Source organism: Diospyros lotus, chromosome 6 (assembly GCF_014633365.1).
Source record: "Diospyros lotus cultivar Yz01 chromosome 6, ASM1463336v1, whole genome shotgun sequence".
Taxonomy (NCBI): domain Eukaryota; kingdom Viridiplantae; phylum Streptophyta; class Magnoliopsida; order Ericales; family Ebenaceae; genus Diospyros; species Diospyros lotus.
The window spans coordinates 24,811,296-24,818,129 of NC_068343.1; the positions used below are offsets into that span (position 1 = coordinate 24,811,296).

The 6,834-nt window shown below is 34.7% G+C and overlaps 1 long non-coding RNA gene across 1 annotated transcript; it reads right to left on the minus strand.

Moving 5' to 3' along the window:
- Nucleotides 1-2,725: 2,725 nt before the first annotated feature.
- LOC127804157 (uncharacterized) lies at nt 2,726-6,445 on the minus strand. The gene is made up of 4 exons (XR_008023663.1): nt 6,242-6,445; nt 4,158-4,376; nt 3,880-4,073; nt 2,726-3,309 (listed from the first exon to the last, which is right to left on the minus strand). It is a non-coding gene; the product is annotated as an uncharacterized LOC127804157 (long non-coding RNA).
- Nucleotides 6,446-6,834: the final 389 nt, after the last annotated feature.

Consider the following 6,834-nt stretch of genomic DNA (forward strand, 5'->3'; position numbering starts at 1 on the left):
AGATCTCCTCGATCCTCATGTAACGCCTCGATTTGCGTGCCAAATCCCAAATGCTTGAACTTATACTCAACCTCGAGCCACAATACTTCCTAAACACCATATTTAATTAAGGAAGCATTAAAATCCATTTTCCTCAATTTTCCATAATTTTCTCTATTTTCTCCCAATTTTCTCCTCGATAATTCCAAAATAATTATTTCTTTAACTATTTTCCGAAATATTTTAACACAATAAATCCTAAAATAATTAATTAAAAATACTGGAAGAAGAAATACCCAAAATGCCCATTTCACACGCCCTCACGCGCCTGGCGCGTGGGTGTGTGTGGAGGCTGGCGCGTGACTGCACGCGCCACCTTCTTCCTCGTTGAACCAGTCTCCGGCGGTCGCTCCGATGGCCGAAATAAGGGCACCCCCTTGAAGCCCTTTGCAAGTCGATCACAATGGCACTAATTTCATGTTGAAAGGCCACCGGAAAGTGGCCCAAACGGCCAGTTGCAGGTGGCTCGCGACGGTCCGCCTAGGGTTTTCCGACCGTGCTTCGAATGGCCATTAAACGCACACCATTGCTTCCCAAATTCTCCAGAAACGATGCCCATACCCCAAGGAGAAAAAGCCCTCTATCCTTTGCCTTCGATTCATTCCCAAAATCGATCAATTCGACGCTAAAATTCTTTAAGTTTCGACCGCCTTTTTATAGCCAAAACCCAGCCATTTTCCGACCAATCGCCGACCAAGCTTGGTCCCCAAGCTTCCTACTGCCAGTTGCAACCTCCCCCAGTCATCCCTCGGTCGTCCCATCACCGGAAACGGTGGCCATGTGCATGGCAGTGCGGCAGCCGGATTCTCCCTTGTGTTCACACTATGAATTTTTATTTTATTGCACTTTCACCCCTGTTTTCTTCAAATAACAATTCTGCCCTTTTCACAACACCCTTGATAAATCCAAATATACCACTAAGTTTCACAAGTTTAGTACATCTCATTTGACCCTCGAAACTCCTGAAAAATTATCGTTTTGACCTCCCTCGGGCAAAATTAGAAAACTACGCTTAGGTCCGGCTGGTCAAATTGACCCTAAATCCATTTGATTCAACCCGAAATCGCTTAAGGGTTGTTCTACATGTTAAATACTAGTTCTTGAAGCGCTCCGTTGATCTTCTAGACGTTTCCCACGTCGATTCGGTTTTCTCAGCCCGGTCAACAGTTGTACCGAAAACTGTTCCCGATCCCACTTCTTTCATCACTAAAAATCATAATTCGAATCACTTGTCGATACTGTACAATTTTATTTAGCTATCTAAGGTCCGGGTTACTCCCTCCGACTGATTTAATCATCTAAAACTGCGTTAGTGTGTCATATAGCCTTATTCTTTCAATAATTCCAGTTATACCCTTCATTAAATATCATTTATACTCTTAATAATTTCCCGGGTATTACAATCTTAATCCCTTAATCATAATAACTTTAATTAATAATTAAATTCTAATAACAAATTTCTAAATGACCTTCATGTCCTAGCATTTAATTTCCACAATAAATAACTAGAATTAAATGCTCTTTAAATGATATTATCTCAATTAGAAATTACTAGATCGATGCCTTGGCAAATTCCTTTAACTCCAACATTAAAAAGAATTAAATGCTATTCTTTTTCTTCAAAATCTCTAGATTGCCACCTGAAATAATTAATTGAAAAAATTTCTCAATCAAATACTTCAATAATTAATTAAATAATTCTTGAATAAATACTGGGCCCTCTAACGGGTCGTTACACAAACCACCGCCTGAGGCAGCCAGGGGGGCCGGGTGGCCGCTAGCCACACCTATCACACAGGTTGCAGGGCCACAGGGGGCGTGCCTGGGCCGCGCCTGGCCAAGCCTTGAGTAAGCATAGCCCACCCCTTGCGGTGCCCTACGTGTGCAGGCCTTGCCTTTCGACACTCCGGTGCAACTGTATGCACCCTGTGTTGCCATTTTTCTCTTTTCGTGTCAAACACGATCTTTTTACCCTTTAATAAGAAGCGTTTTACAATCCAAAAATACAAACGCAACAATATTTATTTATTTTGCAAATATTAACATAATCAAATCTGCAAGTAAGGAATTGAAAGATTTTGATGATGGCTATCACTACAAGAAATTGAGGAATTTACCCACACACGTAAATGTGGGTAAAAATCACCTTATGTGTCAATTATAATTTTTCTTTACACATAATGCAAATGTCAAGATGTGTGGGTAAATGGGGGTTAGAAAATAACTTTTACCCACACATATATTCATGTGTGGCTAAATCTTAATATATTACCCACACATATATGTGTAGGTAAATATTTATGTATGTGTAGGTATTTTTATGTCAGGAAGTTGTAATTATGACGTGATTGATGACGTGGTTGATGACGTTGCTAATACTGTGGCTTTAATTGGATGATAATGTGGCATGACACATGTATTTGTTTATGTGTAAGTAAAGTTAAGATTATATGTGGGTAATAATATTAAAAATAATTTTTTTATGTGTGGGTAAAAACATTATATGTAGGTAAAAAAAATATTATGTACGGATAATAATTTAAAATGATTTTGAATATGTGTGGCTAAAAAACATATTATGTGTGAACAAAGCTAAAATATTATATTTAAAATTTCAATTGTTGCACATAAAAAGTCACAAAATAAACAGTCATCTATTACGATTTAATTCAAACATATACGCACATAAAAAGGATGGAAGTCTAGAATTCATGTAGCCGACCCCACATAGTGGGATAAAGGCTGGATATGTTGTTGTATTGTATATACGCACATAAAAAGTCATAAAGTCACAAAATAAGCATAAAATCATAAAGTCACCTAAAAAGTTCAAACATTCTTGAAAAAAACACATAAAACAAATTATTAAATCTCGTCGTCAAACTCTTCTTTAGTAGAATGGAGGGAAGGGGTAGAGCTGGATGGGTCGAGGCAGGATGGATTGAGGCGAGATTGTCCTGAACTATGATCCGATGGTACATGTGTAGTAGACGGATGAGGCATAATATTATTTTCAATCAATACTTGCCACAACATGTTCACGTCTCCCTGGAGCTCTTGAAAAAGAGACTTGTACCGATTCAAATCATCAACCAATTGTTTGTAAGTTGGACGACTAGACTCCTCACTAGTGCATGTTATCCCGAAAGTACTAGGAGATCGCCCCCAACCAAACAAGCGAATAGATTGTCGTCAAAGAACCTTTTCTAAGATATCCTTATCAGTCATTTTATCTGGAGGATTATCTCGCCTCAACTGCATCTTTTGTTCCTGTAAAAAAATATAATATATTCTTAATCAATTATTTTTAAATTAAAACTATAGTCTCAATTATGCCAATATAAAGCAATTGAATCATCAAAATCGACCATGATTTTTCACAAGCATACCCACTCAATGCTATTCATGCCACTGACAAAGAAATATGATGGAAAATCCAACAAATGCTTTCTACATAAGTAACAACTAGCAACAACTAGATCTCCACAATATGATGAAATTCTATATTGTTCAAATTCACTCAGAGTTACAAAGAAAAATTAATCAATCCCTTCACACATCAACTCCCCCCACCTTTCAAAAAGCATGGCAAAAATACAAAGAAAAACTAGAAAAGAAACGAAAATGCAAGTTTTAAGATGAATCAGATTCCAAAAAAAAAAATTTCCAGTGCATTTCTCCATTTCTTTTTCTTTTTGATAACTTTATTTACTCCTACAAAGCACTTATCCTTGATTGAAACCAATACTCTTCAATTAATAAAAATAAAACTATACAAACCAATCTTCCCTGATTTGAGCTTTATCCCCTCCTAATCCAGAGTAAAAATAATATACTTACATATTTAGCTTCTAACTCTGAAGACGACCAACCATGTTCGGAATGCCAATGTTGAAGATACCAAGTCTAAATATGTCCTATCAGGCCATTCAAGTTAGCTCCACGAACAATGTGATGACGCGTTGTACTCCTCGAACCATTTCTAGATTCCCACTTTCGTTTTGCACGAGAGTTGGCATTCTTCTGTGCTCGTTCTTTTAAAAATTAACAATTCATTAATAAATATATATTTTCATTAATAAAAAAAAGAAATCCTGAAAAACAGTTATAAACATTACCATAAAAATAGGATTTGTCCAAAGATCACAAAGGTAATCCCAATCCTCTTGGCTCACTTCCTCATAGCGCTTACTTTTGGCCTTAATTGGATCTTTCTCTCCTCCAATTTCTTTGAAGTAAGCATGTAGCTTATATTTGTGGCCTCTCCAAGCTCGTTGCATTTGTTTATCGATGACCTTTTGGACATTCTTATCCTCAATATTGATATCAAAAACAGTCTAAAAAAGAAAAGAAGTCATATAATGTTAGGAATAAGAAAACACATAAATATACAAAGTAAAAGTAATAAAATGATGATTTACTTACAAGAAGTTTGTGACAAAGCGATGCCCTAACTGTCGAAGGTACACACACATATTTGTAGGAATATAAAAAATATTCCTACGTGTTTGATGGAAATGGAAGCCTAGTAGGGCCAAACTTGATCTAACACAGGAGATATAATAAGCCCTTAAAAGTAATGAAGTTCTAAACTCTGAGATCCAACCTTATATTCATGAATTTTGTTAAAAGGAAACAAAACCACCTACATATTTGTAGGAATATAAAAAAAGAAAAAAAATGACCCAGGAAGAGAAGAAAGCCTTGTACTACTACTAATCAACAATCATTCAGTAGTACTGTTACTTTGTTTATTTCCTAAACTTGTAATTAGATCTCCTCGTGTGTTTAAATCTAAGTTTTTGCTTTGATTTTGCACTTTCAGAGAGGTAATACAATGGAAAATTTTCAGTTGAATTAAATGGTCGACAGGCCAATTGCAAGAAATTGTTGTTATGTTGGACAATAAAAAACCCCCGGAAGATTTTAGATTTTGTGGTGTCTCAGGCTTTGAGAAAGAGTTAATCAAAATCTCAGTCTTTTTCTGCATAGCTGTACTTTCAACATAAATCCAACACTGTCAAATACATGAATTAATGTATATTTGTCAGGAAGAAGTGATATCAATCTGAGGATAATATTAGTCTGTGCCAACTATATTATATTTGGTTAAATCAAAGATCATTTTCAATTTACTATTAATCTAAAAAACATTTTTAAAGCTTCAGAACATTTTTAAAAATTCTCCTGCTAGTTTTTTGTACTATATATTTTATAAAACAATTTAAATTTTAAAATTCAAACAACACACTCAACTTACACATTCATTAATTGACTATTTATTTAAAAATCAAAAATTAAATTACAACAACCAAACAATACCTCTTGAAATTTTACCTTTCTTTTAATTACATTACCACACATTACATAATTTTCCCTCATTATGCAATTCAAAATTTAATATAAAAATGACTAAGATTTATAAAAATTCAATTTAAGGAATCATGTTTCTGCATGCACTATCAACTCTAATACTCATTGCTAATATGTACCCATTAAATACATTAATATTTATTAAAAAATTGTTTTAAAATTTATTGAAGGTTATTTACTGTGATATAATATGAACAATCAAACCAAACTCATAAAACTTAATCACAGCAGTGTTGACTATTCAAAACATTTAAAACAAAAAATCCTAATATGAGCCCTTAAATAAATACCACTGCTATGCAATCCAAAAACTCAAATTATATAATTAACCACCACACTAAAGTCAAACGGTAATGGGACGTTAAACTCTGATTACTTTACTCATGGGAGATTTGAATTCATTATTTCTACCCGTGCGGAATACAAATAGAACTTGAAGCCCAAAAGGATATTCTAAGCATGGTCCAAGTTCCCGATAAAGCCAGCCAAGATAATTAGGCTGGAGTGGAGTAGAGTGGAGCAGAGCGGAGCATATATGGTTTATCAATTGCTTTCGTTTGATGCTTGCTCTATTCAATCAATCACCTCCCTGAATTTGGAGTTTTCCATCCATTACCATTTTCAAAAAACTAATATGAGGCTAATATTAGTCTATTTTTTAGATTAATTTGAGGATAACATTAATCTAAAAAACAGAGATCATTTTCAACTTAGGGTTTTTGCTGCAAATCAATCATGTCTCCAGAAGTTAATTGCAATAATCTATATCTTCCTACATCCTATATTGTATTCGCATAGAAGTATCAAAATGCAAGATCATTTGAATTACCTTGGGAAGATGATCTCTGAGTTGCCAAAGCGGAGCGGTGTGAGAGAATCGAACAATAGAACGCGGCGATGACTATCGGAGGCGGCAACGACGATTGGAGAAGGAGACAGAGGCGGAGGCGGAGGGGTCAATGGCGGGAGTTCAAAGAGAAAGAGAGTTGGGGGAGAGTGAGAGAGAGAGGGAGGGTGGAAGATGCGTGATTGAGAGAAAGGGGGGGGGGGGAGAAGATGCCAGATTTAGGGTTTTGGAGGGAATGGGAATTTTCGGGGGGGAAATAATTTTTTTATTTTATTGAAATATTAAGTTATTAAATAAAAAATAAAATAATTTATACAAAATATTAATAATAATTGGGAAAAAACTCTTCAGAAACAGCACTTTAATTTTTTCAACAAAAGCCAAAAGGGGTGTAGAAAAAAAATATATAAAACTAATGAAAAATTTATGTGATGTAGCAATTTTACAACTTATCCAAAAAAAAATAATAATAATAATTTGACTGAAAATATAGTCATATATGTAAAATTGTGTTTATATAAATGGATTTTAAATTAATAATGTAATTTAAAATGACATTTATGTAGTTGTAATTT